The 20,103-nt window shown below is 43.3% G+C and overlaps 1 protein-coding gene across 4 annotated transcripts in view; it reads left to right on the forward strand.

Moving 5' to 3' along the window:
* LOC137421644 (adhesion G protein-coupled receptor L2) overlaps window positions 1-20,103 on the forward strand; it is a 568,677-nt gene that overhangs the window by 13,621 nt on the left and 534,953 nt on the right. Inside the window, exon 2 of one of the 4 annotated variants that reach the window (XM_068107911.2) lies at window positions 19,644-19,770. The exons of the other annotated variants lie outside the window; for them this stretch is intronic. The gene's annotated coding sequence lies outside the window, so the exon portion shown is untranslated. The remainder of the gene's footprint in view (window positions 1-19,643; window positions 19,771-20,103) is intronic. 4 annotated transcript variants of the gene reach the window in all.

The raw sequence follows: 20,103 nt of genomic DNA on the forward strand, positions 1-20,103 counted from the left end.
CATGCCAGGTAAAAATGTGATACTTGAGAACAGCTATAGGGATTTAAATCAAACTTGGTTCTAATAATGTGGGCGGAGGCATATTGGTTGACATCACAACATCGATGAGTGCCATTCTAGTAAATAGTCAGGTTCACTATGTCAATAAATTATATTTCGTTCAAAATCATGGTAGATTAGCAAACCTATACATTTTTGGAAAGGTTATAGCATAAGGAAACTAAAAATCAATGTTTACATTTGGAGAGATACCTGTATGGCGGCCATTTTGGATTTTCAAAATGGCCACTGTAAAATACATATTTTGTTCTATTTCTGCCTCTAATTACCCTAAAAACTTTTAAAAATATACTAAACCTATATTTTCAGGGACAAGGAATCCAATGAAAGTATCAAATTAGTGCTATGGGGAATGGTAAGACACGAATCAAAGGTTTTGAATTGCAAAATACTGTCTTTATATTCACGATAAGTTGCATAATCAAATACATGTTATCATTTTGTACAGGCAGTTAATAACATCAAAATGTGTCACAATAATTCATATCACCAAACATACACAGGCAGTCAGCAAAATCATATATACACATGCAGTCAGTATAACTTCACATCTACACAGGCAGTCAATGACAAAATATACACAGGCAGTCAATGGCATCAAACATACACGATTACAGAATATGCCATTTAGAGTTCGTCATCACTGTCCTGTGTGTCGTATCCGACAATATAGTCCGCATCGTTCTCACAGTCCGTTCCACACAAGCAAAGGTCGGTCAAATTGATTGGCAAATCGAATTGGTCGAATGGTCGATCGAATCGAATTCGATGAATCGAATCGAATCGAATCGATCGAATGGTCGATCGAAGCGATTGGTCGAATGGTCGAATTGGTCGAATGGAATTGGTCGAATTGGTCGAATCGAATTGGTCGGAATTGGCAAATGTAAACAATGATTTTCAGATTTTCCATGTAATAACGTTTCCAAAAATGTATAGGTTTGCTAATCTATCTACCATGATTTTGAACGAAAAAACAGTGAACCTGACTAAAAGTGATTCTTCACCATTGAGGGACAGGGCCAAAAACAATAAATTGCATGATATCTCAAACAGTTGTGGTATCTCAGATGCGATATCTCAGACGAAACTTGGTGGACGGGTTGGGTGTGTGACAAGGACGAGATGCTTCGATTTTGGTGAAGATCTGATTCCGGATCCAGACACGAGAATTTTCCAATTTTTAAAAGTGATTCTTCAACAAAGAGATATGGGGCCAAAACGATATATAGCGTGATATTTCAAAGGCGAGTTACAACAAGACTAAGTGAATGAGTTGGTTAGGCAACAAGAACTGCAAGCTGATAAGATTTCGGTTCAGATCTGGCCTATCGGGGTGATACAAAAAGTAAACTGATCAGCCTGGCGGAGGTATGCTCTCTACTGAGTGCCATTCTAGTTAAATCTGTCTCTGGTGTATGCTTCCCCTCCATCCCTTCTCTTTTTTCAAATGGCACCAAATATGACTCTGCCCGTGAGAAAGCTGAATGTGAATGCGTCAATGCTTCCAAATCACATGTCCCAAACCCCTTACTCTCGATACCCATCCTTCCCTGTTGTGCCCACCTGCTCCTGGACTATGTGTATTTTGCACCTGAGAAGCTGAAGAAGTTTCTGTCAGTCCTCGACTGTGATTCTGCAACTGGACCGGATGGCATCAGCTGACATGTCCTAAAAGAACTGATACTCTTGAACATCCTCTTTCTGATATTTTCACCCTATCATTTGCCCAAGGTCATCTTCCATCTGCTTGGAAATCAGCCAACATCTATGCATTAAATAAAAGGTGAAAAACTGATCCCCTACATAGCTATCAGCTTACTTACAATCATCAGCATGGTCATTGAATCCATCTTCGCAGGTGATATGAAAGCCTTCCTTTTCCCCAACGGCCTCATCTCAGATCACAAATTTGGATTCAGACCAGGCCATTATACCTTGGACATGCTGCTTCTACTCTTCAACAATGGATGGAGGCCCTCAATGTCAGACATGAGTTCAGGATATATCACGTGCTTTTGATACAGTCTGACATCCTGTCTTGCTCTTCAAACTCTGCCTATGGCATCCAAAGTCAACTCCAGAGTGCTGACTTCTTCTACTCTTGTAGCCAAGAAGTGGCTCAACGGAATCCTTTCATCTTCTCTCCATGTCGAGGCTGGAATGCCCCAAGGGAGTGTTCAGGACCCAGGCTTGTTCTATTTTCTGATGACTCCATCCTCTGCCGTGACATCCCTGATCCTTCAGACAGGCAGGCTGCAGCCTCTTCCCTCTCTTATCTTCAGACTTTGACAAAATCACAAGCTTGTCAATTACTTGGAATGTCTTTCAATCCTGACAAATCTCCCACTCCCACTAACTCTCTCGAAAATGACCATATGGTGAACCCCCACACCTACTTTAACAATCCTCTTGAGGAAGATCCTGGGTGTCACTATTAGCCATCATCTTTTGTGGACAATCCACATTTCTAAGTTCGCCTCCAAAAGCCAGTGACTGATTCGGGCATCCTGCATCCTACAAAGTCCTTCCTTGGCACACCTGAGCTCCTGTCCACCTACAAGGCCTTCATCCACAGCTTGATGGAGTACTGCTCTCCCCTCTGGGCTGGTGCACCTGCCAAACACCATTTTCAGCTTGATGCCGTGGAACCTAAGTCCTTCAATGTCATTGGAATCTCCTGCGATGAAGCTAAGTCCATTGGCCCATCACATTCCCATCGCAGACAGGTCAGCTGTCCCTCAGTCTTGTACCCCTTTCTGGTTTTGCTCCCTCTGCTATTACAGTGCCCTGTATCCTCCCCGCCACTCCCTTCCCCCAGGTATCTCCACGCCACATGTGGTCCACCATCAAGCCTCTTCTGGTGAAACTCCCAAAATCCCAAATCATTGCTCACCTTCACTTATTCCTTCCACTTTATTTTCGGCTGATGGAACAAACTTACACATTCTCTTCAATCTCATTATTCCCTTCAGGTTTTCAAGACAGCCGTTCAACACCATCTCAGATCATCCTCCATCCAAAATCATGATCTTTTCTACCCCCAAGTCCACCTCCTTCCAATTTTTTTCGTTTTTCCCTCCTAAGAATTTGCTTCTGTGTTCATCTCTTCCACCCCATGCGGTCCCCCCTACCCCTCATTTCTCCAAATGCCCCTTATTGGTCCATCTCCCTCTATTTTGTCAGTCAACACTGATGTTCGTGCAGTTTCCCCCCTCTTCCTACGGTTCCTTTTGTTCTGTTGTGTCCTGATCCGTTATATGTTGTAGCTCTTCCTCGAGCCTTGACCTTGTACACAAATGCATGAAAAACTCGAAAAATTCTCTGATCTGTATCAGGATTCAAATCTTCACCAAAATTTAATCAATTCTTACTTGCAACACACTGAAACTGTCTACCTCGTCTGAATCCGCCTACAAAAAATTTGAGATATCCTGCGATATATCATTTTGGCTCTCTCTCTCAATGGTGAAGAATCACTTAAAAAATTAAAGTATCTACTATCTGGATCCGAATCTTCACCAAAATCTAATCATTTCGTCCTTGTCAAACACCCAACCCCACCACCAAATTTAAACCGAATCTGTCCACAAATTTTTGAGATATCCTGTTCACAAACAAACAGACAGACAAAGGTGAAAATATAACCTCCCATCATCAACATAACCCCCGATGTTCATTCCGATCGCTCATTTTTTGAAGGTACTTGATGTACGTATCTGCTCGCACAAGTACAGGTTGTTCCAAAAAGATCCAGACAACTTTGGTTGTTAATATATTGTTACGTTTGTGGGGGTAAGTGAAGAAATAACTTATGAAAGTTAGGAATGTATAGTTTAGCATGGACCGTGTGTCGCAAAGTAGAAGAAGCCATATCAATGTACATAAGCAGGATAAATGTTCAGTTTAAGAGTGTTTGCATGTCGCCATAAGGAGGGTGGCTTTTGTGTTAACTAGTTCTAGGGCGTAAGATTAATAAACCCCAGTGTGTAATTGCCCCGGTGATTTTTCCATTCGTTCTTATTTCATCAAAAAGGGCCGCCATTACAACAGCCATAATCGCCTGACAGTATAACCGGACATTACGATCGGCAAAAGGATTTCCGTCATCCAAACATTCCCGAACAGAGATTAGATTCCGCTCCGCGGCGACTCGTGATGAGGAGGCTATGCCTCAACCTTCGTCAATGGGCATCAAGCAAGGCCGTGAGGCCCCGCCCCGAAGACGACGATTGGTCATGGCGATGGACTAATATAATGGGGCGTCGGTGATTGGACAGAGTGTGACGTCAATGGTGGAACATTCAAGAGCAAAAAGAAGCCGTCTCGCCATCTTGGTCTCTTTTGTGCTAGGGTCTGTTGGAGGTGGTCTCATTTTCTCTTGTTCTAGCTCTCAGCTCGAGTAGATGCTGTTGTCTCGGGTGCGCTGGTGAGGAGACGTGTCGGCGCTTTGGAAGTTTTGCAATGTCCGGGGAGGGGGTGTTGTTGACTGTGGTACTTTTCGGGGAAGGAGAGAGCCGCGTCTCACTTGGCGGTGTAAGCGAGCGAGGAAGGGCCGGTTGGCTGCTTGTTCACACCTGGGCATTTTCACTGCCATTTGTTGGTGCACTTCCTGCATGGTTGTTTGGAGGCGATGAACACCAACCCCCCTTGTTGAGAGCAGAGTTATGCGCCATGCCGGCAGGAACCTTATTTATTTTTATTCAATCTTTCCTCTTGTTTGTATATGAGTCTGAATGGAGATGTCTCAATTAGGAATTATAATGTTTACCTCACTTTTCATTTTTGTCTCTTGCATTTAATTTCATTCAATCCTTTATTTTTGCATTTCATTCTTGTAGTGTGGATTTTGCTTGTCCCGTATTTGACGTTGTGGTTTCGGGTTAACCCTATGTCAGCCGTCCGATCAGATAAGGCTTTCGGCCTTTCCTGCACACGCCAAGGACAATCCTGCTAAGGTTCAAAGTACACCTTGGAATTAAACGCTTGTTTTGGTCATCCGTCACCCAGGGGTCTTGACCCCGGGGACGCGACAATATTTAGAACCACAAATGATACAACTATAAACTTTGGTTTAGATGATACAGAAACTCAGTTTTGTGCACACCATCAATAAACTTCAATGTGAGCTCCGTTTGTCACGCACAGGACTTCAAGGCGGAATATGAGTTCTTGCCTTGCTCAGCTCAGCATGTTTGCGTCCACCATTGCGCATGCAGCTGTGATCCGAGCAAGAAGATCCTGTAGGTTTGCCACCTCGGTGTTTTAGACAACATCTTTGACAAACCCCACAGAAAAAATAATCAAGGGAGGTTATGTCTGTTGATTGTGGGGGTGAGGCAGTTGGTCCATTGTTTTCATTCAGGATGGCTCGAACGATTAACACCCAATGATGGGGAGCGTTGTCCTGGTGAAAAATGATATTGGGTTGCATGTCTTCAATCTGTTGAAAGGTGAATCCTTCCAACATGTTCATGTAAATTGTTGAGGTCACTTTATCCTCTGCAAAGAAAAACAGACCCACCAAGTGGTCATGGAGAAGGCCGCAACACACATTGACCTTTGGAATATCGCGTATGTGATCAATGACCACATGGTGGTTTTCAGATACCCAAATTCTCACATTGTGCCGGTCCCGATACATGAAAACGAGCTTTATCTGTGAACATGACCTTTTTCAGGTAATCTTCATCATCCTCTACGCGACTGAACATTTCCAAGGCAAACGTCTTGCGTTTGGGTCTGTCATTTGGTTTGCGTTGCTGCAGTATCTGCACCTTATCGGCATAAAGCTTCAGTCTTTTGTACAAAATCCCATATGCAGTGGTGGTTGGTAGACCCAGTTCTCTGGATGCACATCTGATTGATTTTCTGGGACTTTGTTTAAATGATTCATGCACTCATTCAACGTCTGCTGCATTTGTTCTTGGTCGACCGATACTTTTCTGTTTCTGACAACTTCCAGTCTCTCTAAACTTCCTGTACCACTCTCTGATACTAGTCCGCGATGGCAGATTCCTTTCATACCTTGTACGGAAATTACGCTGAACTTGTGTGTCGGATCTCGTCTCGATGAACCATTCGACACACTGAGCTGCATCAATTGTGCTGCTAAATATATTAACAACCAAATTTGTCCAGGTCTTTTTGGAACACAAGCACAATGCACAATGCACAATGCACTTCATCAAATATACAAGCGTTACGCCTATATTCCCCCCCGTACTAGGTCCCCCGTCGGAGAAGTGATGTGGGTTGACAAAGTGGAAGACGCAAGGCGGCCATCTTGAATTTTGACGTGGCGACCCAATTTTCAATAGCGTTCTTCCTTATGCCGAGATACAACCACACACCCGATTAGAAGTTGGTACTTCGCTTATTTTTCAAGATATTCCGCTCGCAAGGTTCAGACATACATGGCGGCGGCCATATTGGATTTTGACGTGGCGACCTAATTTTCAATAGCGTTCATCCTTATGCGAAGATACACCCACACAACAGATTAGAAGTTAGTAGTTCATTTATTTTTCAAGATATTCCGCTCACAAGGTTCAGACATACATGGCGGCGGCCATCTTGGATTTTGACGTGGCGACCTAATTTTCAATTGGGTTCTTCCATATGCTTAGTTGCACCCACACACCAAATTAGAATTCGGTCCTTCGCTTACGCACGCACGTCTGCACGCACGGACGCACGCACGTCTGCACGCACGGACGCACGCACGCACGCACGGACGGACGGACGGACGCACACACGGACGGAGGGAAAAACCATAGTCCCTCTTTCGTTCCGCGGTGCGACGGGGGACAATAAAGCTTATATTTGTTACATCCATGAGTAGGATGCATCCTAATATATGTTTGGTGTCTGCAAGTATCCCTCGGTAATGTATCACAAATATAAATGCTTATGTAAATGAGTAACTTATCTGTGTTTTATATATGGTTTCGGTGTAGAATGTTTATAAACACGACTTGGCCAGAAGGCAGATCATTTATTTTTGTGGGTCGATGGGTTACTTTTCCAATCAAACAAATTGATCTCTCTTTCATTTGTATTCGCACTTTTTTAACATTTAATTGTGCTGTTCCTCTGTGATTGCAGAGAGACTGACCAATGGTCACTCTCTATTCTGAAGGAGGGAAGGTCCCATGTCGATGGTCCTTTATTGGGGGTATTAAAAGACAAACTTGGGACTAAGGGAGGGCTTTGGGAGGTGGCATGTGTGGGAGAGGGGAGACCCCCTTCCCCCACAGAGAATTGAAGGTATGAAGACAGGTAGAGAGAGAAGGAATGATGTGTGTGGGACTATCAAGAAGATCAGGCAAGGGACCAAGGAAGAGAGAAAGAGATTGGATGAGTGCTGAGATGGGGAGGGTGAAAGAGAGAAAGAGAGAGGCAGAGAGAGAGAGAGAGGGGCAGAGAGAGAGAGGCAGAGAGAGAGAGAGGCAGACAGAGAGAGAGGCAGACAGAGAGAGAGGCAGAGAGAGAGAGAGAGAGGCAGAGAGAGAGAGAGAGGCAGAGAGAGAGAGAGGCAGAGAGAGAGAGAGGCAGAGAGAGAGAGAGGCAGAGAGAGAGAGAGGCAGAGAGAGAGAGAGGCAGAGAGAGAGAGAGAGAGGCAGAGAGAGAGAGAGAGAGAGGCAGAGAGAGAGAGAGGCAGAGAGAGAGAGAGAGGCAGAGAGAGAGAGAGAGGCAGAGAGAGAGAGAGAGGCAGAGAGAGAGAGAGAGGCAGAGAGAGAGAGAGAGGCAGAGAGAGAGAGAGGCAGAGAGAGAGAGGCAGAGAGAGAGAGAGAGGCAGAGAGAGAGAGGCAGAGAGAGAGAGGCAGAGAGAGAGAGAGAGGCAGAGAGAGAGAGAGGCAGAGAGAGAGAGAGAGGCAGAGAGAGAGAGAGGCAGAGAGAGAGAGAGAGGCAGAGAGAGAGAGAGAGGCAGAGAGAGAGAGAGAGGCAGAGAGAGAGAGAGGCAGAGAGAGAGAGAGAGGCAGAGAGAGAGGCAGAGAGAGAGAGAGGCAGAGAGAGAGAGAGGCAGAGAGAGAGAGAGAGGCAGAGAGAGAGAGAGGCAGAGAGAGAGAGAGAGGCAGAGAGAGAGAGAGGCAGAGAGAGAGAGAGGCAGAGAGAGAGAGAGAGAGAAAGTCAGAGAGAGAGAGAGGCAGAGAGAGAGAGAGGCAGAGAGAGAGAGAGGCAGAGAGAGAGAGGGGCAGAGAGAGAGAGAGGCAGAGAGAGAGAGAGGCAGAGAGAGAGAGAGAGAGGCAGAGAGAGAGAGAGAGAGGCAGAGAGAGAGAGAGAGAGAGAGGCAGAGAGAGAGAGAGAGAGGCAGAGAGAGAGAGAGAGAGGCAGAGAGGCAGGAGTTTCATCTGACTAACAATAACTGGCCTGACTGTGAAAATATCAGGAATGATTGTGAGAGCACCGGCCCAGACTGCCAGAATGCCAGCCCTGACTGTGGGAATGGTTGCTCTGACTGTGAGAATGTCAGCCTCAACTGTGAGAGTGACGGTCCTGGATGTTGAGAGCGACAGCCTTGACTGTGAGAATCCCAGCCCTGATTGTAAGAAAGACAGCCATGACTGTGAGAATGCTGGTTCAGATTATGAGATTGGTAGCCAGACTGTAAGTGACTGCCCTGACTGTGAAACTGTTTATAATGACTGCTCACAGTTTCTACCCTGACTGTGAAAATGTCAGTTATGATTGTGAGAGCATCTGTCGTAACTGTTAAGGTTCCGGTACTAATTGTGAGAATGTTGGCCTGGCTGTGAAAATGCCCGTCTTTATTGTGAAAAAGCCGGCCCCTGATTGTGAGAACACTGGCCTTGATGGTGAGAGTGCCGGCCCTTACTGTGAGAGTGTTGGTTCTGATTGTGAGAATGCCCGTCCTGATTGTAAGGGTGATGCCCCTGATTGTGATAGCACAGGCCCTGATTGTGATAGCACGGGCCCTGATTGTGATAGCACGGGCCCTGATTGTGATAGCACGGGCCCTGATTGTGATAGCACGGGCCCTGATTGTGATAGCACGGGCCCTGATTGTGATAGCACGGGTCTTGATGGTGAGAGTGCCGGCCCTTACTGTGAGAGTGTTGGTTCTGATTGTGAGAATGCCCATCCTGATTGTAAGGGTGATGCTCCTGACTGTGAAAATGCTAACCCTGACTTTGAGAGTTCCGGCCCTGATTGTGATAGCACGGGCCCTGATTGTGATAGCACGGGCCCTGATTGTGATAGCACGGGTCTTGATGGTGAGAGTGCCGGCCCTTACTGTGAGAGTGTTGGTTCTGATTGTGATTGTTCTGATTGAATGCCCGTCTTGATTGTGAGAGTGATACACCTGATTTGAGGGTGATGCCCCTGACTGTGAAAATGCCGACCCTGACTTTGAGAGTTCCGGCCCTGATTGTGAGTGTGCCGGCCCTGATTGTGAGCGACATTTCTGATTGTGGAAATGGCGGCCCTGACTGGGAGTGATGGTCCTGATTGTGAGAGTACCGGTCCTAACTGAGAGCTTGGAGCCCAGAAATGTTCCTGCTCTTGAGCAGCATGCCAGGCTTTGCAGCATGTCAGTCAGCATGCCAGAGCAGCACACCTGGACATGGTGTGGGGAGGGAGATCTGGAGGACATGGGGTGCAAACCCCAACAAGATAGTCCACTACATCCTTCTCATTTATATGTCTGTTACTTTCTCGCTCTTTCAGCGCCTTCGCAAAACGCACTATAAAGATACAGTACAGTACTATAATACTGATAAATAATAATACAATAACACAATAAAATGGACCCCAGGGGACTATGTAATTATTATTATTCCTCCAGGTTCCATTTTATTTTATTAATTTACCCTTCTTTTCCTTTTACCTCTTTTTTTGCATTTATTGTGTTCAGTGATGTTATTATTAAAGTACATTTTATAAATGACTTGCAGGAGTACCCGGCGTTGCCGGGGGAGGGGGGGGGGGGCAGTGGGTGGCTTGGACAGCCCCCTCCAGGGCCTCTTTTGACAGGCCTTTTGGGGGAGGGGGGGAAGGGGAGGAGGAAACATTTTCCCGTGCAAAGAGTCCTTCATAACCTCAGTGTTGCCCAGGTAAAAATGGTAATTGTAATACCCTCTGCCACAATCACCAGGTGGCTACACGGTACACATTTACATAGTGAATTTACGCCCCTCTCCCGGTCCCCCACACCCCCGAATGAGGCCGCGGCCACATAGCCTATGTTACCCCCAGACAAAGTTGTATTTGTACCCCGAGTAAAGTATAAAAGTGTTTATAGCTGGAGTACCCCGCGTTGCTCAAGTGAAAAAGAAGAAACATTAACATATTTGAAATGAGGGCAAATATAATGGAAAAGCAATTACATCCAAATCAGAATCATCACAAATGTCAAATCATCATTTTACCTTTTCATTGAATATATGCTTTTTTTTGGATTTGGATGCCCAAAAACCTATAAAAAAAAAAATTTGTGCCGTTCATCACGTTTCTGAGTTGAGGTTGATGACGTTCAGGAAGAAGAAGAAGAAACCTTTCCACCTACTTCGACCGCTTCCGGAATTGTTTTATTATTTGCATTCAAATGTCTGGTGATTGTTTTGTATTTGTTTGTGTGAATGTGTACTTGTATATAACTGTCATTAATCAAAAGGATTGGGCACTATAGAGCAATTGTTTTTTTAATCCAAAAAAACGATTTTTTTTGCTATTATTATTATTATTATTATTATTTTTGCCTAAAACACTCCCAGGCACTCACTGATGAACCTCTGAAAGTTTGACGAAGATCCGTTCAGCCATCTCTGAGAAATATTGCAACACGCACAGACAGACAGACAGACCAACGGCTCTCTTATATAGTAGATACATGTGTGGTGGACTTGACTCTTTAGCTCAATGGCATGGTTGCTGCCAATTTGAACAGCAATAAAATGAAGTGAAACCAGTAATATTTAAATCTGCTCAGTTAATATGAGCTCGTAACTAGAACAGAACTCGGTAGAGCGCATACCTGCGCCATGCGGAAGAGTTTACGTTTTATATCTCACTGATAGGCTGGATCTGTATCCAGACTTTTACCAAAATCTAATCTGTTTGTTCTTGTCACCTACCCAACTCATCCACCAAGTTTTGTCAAAACTCGTCCAGAACTCTTTTAAATATCATGCTATACAGTATATAATTGTCGGCCCAACCTCTCAGTGGTGAAGAATCACTTTAAAATTCTAGTATGCGGATCCAGGATCTTCACCAAAATCTAATTAATTGGTCCTTGTCAAACACCAAAACTGTCCACCAAGTTTTGTCTGAATCTTTCCACCAAATTTTGTCTGAATCGTTCCACCAAGTTTTGGCTGAATCGTTCCATCAAGTTTCGTCTGAATCTGTCCACAAAGTTTCATCAGAATCCGTCCACCAAGTTTCATCTGAATCCGTAAACCAAGTTTCATCTGAATATGTCCACCAAGTTTCATCAGAATCTGTCCACCAAGTTTCATCATAATCCATCCACCAAGTTTCATCATAATCCATCCACCAAGTTTCATCTGAATATGTCCACCAAGTTTCATCTGAATATGTCCACCAAGTTTCATCTGAATATGTCCACCAAGTTTCATCAGAATCCATCCACCAAGTTTCATCAGAATCCATCCACCAAGTTTCATCTAAATATGTCCACCAAGTTTCATCATAATCCATCCACCAAGTTTCATCATAATCCATCCACCAAGTTTCATCATAATCCATCCACCAAGTTTCATCATAATCCATCCACCAAGTTTCATCAGAATCCGTCCATCAAGTTTCATCATAATCCATCCACCAAGTTTCATCAGAATCCGTCCACCAAGTTTCATTTGAATCCGTCCACCAAGTTTCATCAGAATCCATCCACCAAGTTTCATTTGAATCGTTCCACCAAGCTTCATCTGAATCGTTCCACCAAGTTTCATCAAAATCCATCCACCAAGTTTCATCTAAATCCATCCACCAAGTTTCTTCCGAATCTGTCCACCAAGTTTCATCTGAATCCGTCTATCAAGTTTCATCCGAATCTGTCCACCAAGTTTCATCCAAATCCGTCCACCAAGTTTCATCCAAATCCGTCCACCAAGTTTCATCTGAATCCCTCCACCAAGTTTCATCCGAATCCGTCCATCAAGTTTCATCCGAATCCATCCACCAAGTTTCATCCAAATCCGTCCACCAAGTTTCATCTGAATCCATCCACCAAGTTTCATGCGAATCTGTCCTCCAAGTTTCATCTGAATCCGTCCACCAAGTGTCATCCGAATCCATCCGCCAAGTTTTATCTGAATCCATCCACCAAGTTTTATCTGAATCGTTCCACCAAGTTGCATTTGAATCGTTCCACCAAGTTTCATCTGAATCCATCCACCAAGTTTCATCTGAATCAGTTCACAACGTTTATGAGATATCCTGCTCACAGACAGACAGACAGACAGACAGACAAACAAACAAGAAAGATGTCGTGCATAGCACAATACTTGTAAACAAACAAACAAGAAAGATGTCGTGCATAGCACAATACTTGTAAACAAACAAACAAGAAAGATGTCGTGCATAGCACAATACTTGTGAAATCCAAACAAACAATGTGCTTGTAGGTTTTGATTGGTGAACCAATTCAGTGACCCCACATGCAAATTCTGTTAAAACTAGCAGAGTACCTAGCTTCCGGGTGGGTCAAGTTTGCGCGTTACTTGCTGAAAAAGTACAATCTGTGTGTTGTAAGAAGACAATAGATGTTTGTGTGGTGTGCATCTAAAGGGGTCTAGAGGGTCTAAGGTGTCTAAGGGGTGTAAAAGTCTAAAGGATCTAAGTGATTCAAAGGGTTTGTCAGGCTATATAAGGGCCTTAAATGGTCTAAAGGTCTAAAGGGGTCTAAATATCTAAAGGGTATTTTCCAATGGTAGTTATGGTGTAGCGGGTCGTGCTTGTTGTTGCTAGCGGGTCGTGCAGCGATGAGACTAGTTCTGTACCCTGCTGCCTCATCAAGTTTGGGGGTTCAATTTGTATATACACTGCCCTCCATAAGTATTGGAACAGTGAAATCAAATTTGTTATTATTTCTATATACTCAATAAATTTGTATTTGAGATCAGAAGATGACTACGAGGCAAGAGTACGAACGTCAGCTTTAACTTCTTGGTATTTCTATGTATATACAGTCACGTGAAAAAGTAAGTACACCCCATGTAAAGTTTTGACTTTTTCAACATATTTCAACATACAGCTATTTGATCTTCATTTCAACAATATTGATAGATAAAGGTGATATAATATAACAAATATCATGAAACATTTACATTTTGTAGTCCATTGTATAATTTAAATAAACATAAATGCAAATTTCGCATGTGGAAAAAGTAAGTGCACCCTTGGCTCTAATAGGTGGTATTGCCCCCTTTGGCAGAAACAACCTCAAGTAGGTGTTTCTTATAACTGTCTACCAGTCTGACATCGACTGGGAGAAATTTTTTCCCACTCCTCCATGCAGAATTCTTTCAGCTGTGCGATGTTTGAGGGGCTTCTTGCATGCACAGCTCGTTTCAAATCCCCCCACAACATCTCGATGGGATTTAGATCCGGACTTTGACTTGGCCATTCCAGAACCCTCCATTTATTTCTTTTCAGCCATTCCTTGGTGGATTTACTGGTATGTTTAGGGTCATTGTCATGTTGCAAGGTCCACCTTCGGTTGAGCTTCAACTTTCCGACAGATGGCCTCACATTATCCTCAAGCACCCTCTGGTACAATGAAGAATTCATAGTGGATTCTATGAGGGTGAGCTGCCCAGGCCCTGATGCAGCAAAGCTGCCCCAAACCATAATATTTCCACCACCATGCTTTACAGTTGGTATCAGGTTGTTGTGGTCAAATGCTGTCTTTTGTTTTCGCCAAACATGTCTTCTGGTACTGTGGCCAAATAGCTCTACCTTCGACTCATCTGTCCAGAGCACATTGTTCCAGAAGTGCTGGTCTTTGCCGAGGTGTTCATTGCCAAACTTTAGTATTGCCCTGATGTTCTTTCTGGACAGCAAAGGTTTCCTCCTGGCACACCTCCCATGTAGATCAAATTTGTGCAGCCTCTTTCTAATGGTAGACTCGTGCACTTTGACATCAACAGTGGCAAGAGCTACCTGTAGGTCCCGTGATGACATTCTGGGGGTTCTTACAGACTTCTTTCAGCATCTTGCGGTCTGCTCTCGGGCTGAACTTGCTGGGGCGGCCTGGCCTGAACAAGTTGGCAGTAGTTTGGAATCTTCTCCACTTGTAGATGATCTTCCGGACAGTCGAATGATTGATTTCAAATTGTTTGGAGACCTTTTAAAATCCCTTCCCAGACTCGTAGGCATCAATAACCTTCTTTCTGAAGGCCTCAGAGAGCTCTTTTGATCTAGGCATGGTGACGCTGCACACTTCAACAACAAAGAGCAAACCAAACTAAATGTCTGAGGTTTAAATAAGACAGGTTCCTCCAAGATCCTCTCTAACGATGTTCTAATCATTTGCACCTGAGCTGGTGCACCTGATTCTAATTTTAGGTATTTGAAGTAGTGATAAATTTTGGGGTGTACTTACTTTTTCCACATGCGAAATTTGCATTATGTTTATTTAAATTATACAATGGACTACAAAATGTAAATGTTTCATGATATTTGTTATATTATATCACCTTTATCTTTCAATATTGTTGAAATGAAGATCAAATGACTGTATGTTGAAATATGTTGAAAAAGTCAAAACTTTACATGGGGTGTACTTACTTTTTCACGTGACTGTATGATTTACCGTTGTAGAACAATTGTAAATTTCTTATGTTCAGTCCCCAAATTTTAGGTAAGCATAAGTATTGGAGCAAATGACTGGTGGGTTTTTCATGTTGTTCAAGTGTTTCTTGTTGCGTTGATAGTTCACACATAAAGAGCTGTGAATGTCTCGTCTTGGTTTTAGCCTTTGCTTTTGCCTTGGGAGTCTGTTGGCAAAAAGCAACATGATGACCAGAGAACCAGCCCTGTGCGATACCTACCTGCATGACCACACAGATCATGCCTGCCCAAGTCCCCGAATTCCCCTTTACTTCTGTTTTTTTTGTTATACATGACCAAGGCTCGTGAAGGAGCTAGAGCAGAATGGAAAGGGGGAAACACCAACAGCAGAGTTCAAGTGAAAGTAACAATAACCTGGAAAAGGGAGTGTTTGGGAATGGAGTCATTTGGGGAAGAAGAGATCATGAGTATGGACAGGGGTAGTGGATCGTTAAAGATAGTGGGGAACAGATGTCTGGAAGCCCTGAAGGGAAGAAGGACACTGAACAGATTGGAGAAGTTGGTTGCAGAGGCGAGAGAAAAGAGGAAAGGATGAGTGGTGGTGAGCAGTCAGCATGGATTTTGGGAGTTTAACAAGAAGAGGGTTACTGGCAGACTGCGTAAGTACTGCAGAAGCCTTGGATGGACAGAGCCAAGAGAGGGCAGCGAGTACAAGACCAAACAGGAGGCGGTATAATTCCGGTATTTGGGTGCCATTAGCGGGATTTAGTTCCATTTCTGTTGATAGGTTTGCGTGCTCCCTTCTGTCCTTTTTGTGCTTGTCGATCTCCAGATCTGTTCCGTTTATTTATTATAAATAAATTCTTTATAATAAATAAAGTTAGCTCTTAGTCTTAGTTAGCTAGCTAGTTCTTAGTAAAGTCTGTTAGCTCTTTCATGAGCCTCGATCTTGTATACAAAAAAAATAAAAAATACTGTCTTCTGTTTCCTTGTCCCCTGTATTCATGTTAAATAGGCCATTATTTGTAAGAAACGTTTTCCTACATTCTCTTTTCTCGTGCGAGCAACTGCCAGTCCTAGTTTTATTTGAACGACCCTTATTTATTGAAGGAAATGGTCGAGCAGATGAGCATGAGAGAGAGAGAGAGAGAGAGAGAGAGAGAGAGAGAGAGAGAGAGAGAGAGAGAGAGAGAGAGAGAGAGAGAGAGAGAGAGAGAGAGAGAGAGAGAGACAGACAGACAGACAGTGAGACAGTGAGACAGACTGACTGACTTTTGTGTACTTTTATTATAAAGGTATCAAAACACACATGGAAAACACCACAAATTTTTACAAGAAAAGGAAGTTGTACAAGCAAAAAAGATGTATATACATATATATGTGGACATTGAGCATAAGTAAAATTTACAAAAACAAACTCAACACTAGGCTGGGCCAAATCAGGGGTGATTTTCAATTTTTCATACTACAAGGTTGTAATTTACCTAAAAGTTGTGGCTGGGTAACAGAAACAAAACCATGAAATTTTTTTTCAAAAATATTGACGTCTTACGGTAAAACAGCCCGTTACCATAGCAACCATTACAGACGACTCAAAAAATTCTTAAAATCGATGATTTCTCAGGCTGTGAATGACCCCCAGAGTTGATTCTGGTACCAAAAGATTCAGAATTGAAAGCCAAGGATGATTGGATAGCTTAACAATGTCTGTGACACAATTCAATACAACTTTTATCCCAAAAACTCATTTTTATCTCAAATTTAAGGCATTTGTTTGAAAAAAAAAAAAAAAATGAAAATTTTGCTTTTTAATCATAGGATAATCATTAATCAGAGCTATAGTCAAATTAAATGTACTTTAAATTAACTTTTGTCATTGATTAAGCTTTTTTGTCTCAAATTTAAGGTCTGACATTGAACATTGATAACAAAATAAAAAACCTAGTCCCAATTGTAATCAATGGAGGCCAATGACTTCTTAGTCACAACCTGTGGATGTTGCCAGTCCATGCAGCTTCTTCCTGACGCCCTTCACAACCCTGTATAGAGCCTGGAGCTGCGCCTCAGATTTGGGGGCCTTGTTAGTGTTCAAATCTGTGGCGAGTCCAAGTGTCCGCTCTGCTGCGTCATTGACAACTGGGAGTTTGGCCACAACTTCCTTGCCATGACGATAGCTGTCTGAGGTGGGCCACTGTGCAACGGGGAGCTTGACAAAACTGGAGTCAATACCCAAGAGTTCAAACATGCTCCAAGAGTCGTAACCAACAAAGTCTTTGAGGGCTTTACTCCCCAATTGCTGTGAGGCTGGCATCTCCTGTATCATGTTATGTGCAGTCCCATGGTACCTGAGCATAGCCCTTCTCATAGTCTGCTTGTCAGATGACGTTCTGTCCGAGAAGAGTGCCAAAGAGACCAATCTCTCTGAGAGGTACCACAAATGGTTTTGTAGCTTCTCTCGGGCCACAGTCACAAAGGACAGAAATTTGGCAGGCCACTTTGTTGGATTCCTTGCGATACTGGCCTCAGCCTTGAGGAGGTTCTTCATCAGGTACAGGTCGTTAGATGGTGCATCTGCAGCACTGGTACATGTCAACCACGCTTTAGTGTAGAAGACTGACATGAATGCAGCGAGACTGGTTATGTCTTCCAGCTCTTCGGGTGTGTAGATATCTCCCAGCTGCCGACGGAAGAGTGCCACCTTTATAGTGTATAAAGTCTTGCTCATCCAACGGGCGTGGTGGAATGCCCCAGGAGCTTTGATAGTGATGGTCCTCATACCATCAGGGACAGTCCCTCCAAGAAACAGCAGTGTGAGGTGTGCCAGCTCCAGGTAGTCGTGTCGAAGAGTCTCCTTTGTGCTATTCTCCATCCACGTCTGAAGGAAGGTGATGGTGGCATGTACATGGCCAGCCAGCTCTCTCTGTTGAGCAGACACCTCGACCAATGTGTAGTTGCCCTGGTCCAATTCACTCCAAGTGTTGAGCAGTCGCTTGAACAGCTGTTCATTAGGTCCTGTGGTGGGGCCATACACTATTGAGCAAGAATGAGCCAGTGAATCCCTAGTTTCCTGGTAGATTGAAGATGGGGGGACACTTTTCGAAGAGCCACAACACGGTCTTGGCTTTTGTATCCATGCCTAATTGCCTATGTGATGCACTGCAATAAAAAAACAATGATTAATATAATGTTTGAATGAGAAAAGTAAACAAAAACAGCATACTTGCCTGATGAATGGTTACAGTAACAACCGAAAGCAGGCATTAAAATTAATGCTGCTTTTGTTAACTTTTTTTTATTGAAATTAAGATGGCCAAATTTAAACAACGTTATAACAGTTATAAAAACTGGACAATACAAGGTTGTAAAAGACAATTTAAAGTAAATTTAATTTGATTAATGGTTATCCTATGATTAAAAAGCAAAATTTTCAATTTTTTTCCATAAATATGCTTGAAATTTCAGACAAAAATCAGTTTTTTGGATAAAAGTGGTATTGAATTGTGTCACAGACATTGTTAAGCTATCCAGTCATCCTTGGCTTTCAATTCTGCATCTTTTGGTACCAGAATCAACTCTGGGGGTCAAACACAGCTTGAGAAATCGTCAATTTAGGCATTTTTTGAGTCGTCTGTAACTGTTGCTATGGTAACGGGCTGTCTGACCGTAAAACGTCTATATATTTTTGAATTTTTTTTTCATGATTTTGTTCCTGATACTCACTCACAACTTTTAGGTAAATTACATTGAATTAGGAAAATCACCTCCGATTTGGCCCAGCCTACTCAACACCTCATCTATAAAAAAAATCGTCGTTCACACTGCCGAAACTCAGATGGTAAAACTGCTCTAATTTTATCCGGCCCGACACTATTCCTTTAAAGCAAAAGAGCACATTTTCATCTCTGCCACTCAATTTGATCTTCCTAGTTTTATAAATTGCAAGTTTAGCAATCCCGCACAGAAAATTCAAGAAAGGGACTGCTGTCTGGCTCTTGGTGCTCCTTTCAAGCCATACACAAAAATTGTAACAGAAAAAACAAACTTACATTTATAAAATAACTGTTGGAGGAAACAAAAAAGGGGTACCAATCTCCTACATTTCACGAAAGCATGGGTCACATTTCCAGCCTTTTCACAAAAATCAGAATCCGGCAAAAGATTTTCATCAAAAATCAGAAGGATCAAACTTATGAAGTAAGTATTGGGTGTCCAGGGCATGATGAACTAATCTCCAATTTAAGTCTCTGGTTCGACCTAAAGCTGGAGACCTATACATCTCTTTCCACACTGGCGATAGGAATGAACTAGCCGGAATGATCTCCTCCCACCGATTTTTTAAGGGTTTTGTGAAACCCGGTATAAGCTCCTCTTGGCATATCCCATAAATAACTTTTTTTTCCCATCACATGAAACACACCACAACAATCTGAATTTGAGAAGACACACAGTTGTTTTTTTGAGGTGATTTGGAGCTCGGGGAAATAGAGACGAGAGTCCACCACTTCATCTACCCCAGTCCACCCGATATTTAATTCCCTGAAAGTTTTAATCACAACTCTCAAAACTTTGTCCACCATTCTAGATGACCGAACCCCCACTTTTGATGTGAGAGAACCGGTGGATAACCATCCATTTAGGGAAGGCTTCATCAGGTCTCGCACTCTGTTTATTCCATTACTGGTGAAGCAATGCATAAATGCCCTGGAGGTTGAAATTTCAGGGAATAAAGGATTCAGGACCAATGGCTCATGCATATATTTTTTGGCATCGTAGGACACCTCTAATCGTTGTATTCCAAGGACTTGCCAGGCATTCAGAAGGCTCTGATGAAACTCGGGGAGCAGAGTCGTGTTGACATGCTGCAGGTCCATGAGGAAGAGCTCTCGGTCATACTTCAACCCATCTGCTTCCTGCAGCCAAGCATTTGTGAGAGGCCGCCACGGGACACACTCACCATACAATAAACGCTTTATCGTCAACATGCGGAAAGCCATTATCCGAGTCGGAACATGTATCAAGCTAGGGCCACCTGCATTTTGGGGTCTGCACACCATGTCTGGTCCAAGCCAATGGTGGCCTCCCCAGAAAAACTGAGTTAGAACCCTCTGAATGCCTGTGACCAAGTAGCTAGGAGGTTGGAGGGGGATAACTTTATGCCAAATAAATGGAACAACCAGGTTATTTATTATTGTCACCCTTGCTTTGAGCGATAGAAGGTGGTGCAACCGTTTCCATCTCGCTAGTTTCTGCTTAATTCTT

The sequence above is a fragment of the Myxine glutinosa genome, chromosome 1, assembly GCF_964187855.1.
Source record: "Myxine glutinosa chromosome 1, kmMyxGlut1.1, whole genome shotgun sequence".
Lineage (NCBI taxonomy): Eukaryota > Metazoa > Chordata > Myxini > Myxiniformes > Myxinidae > Myxine > Myxine glutinosa.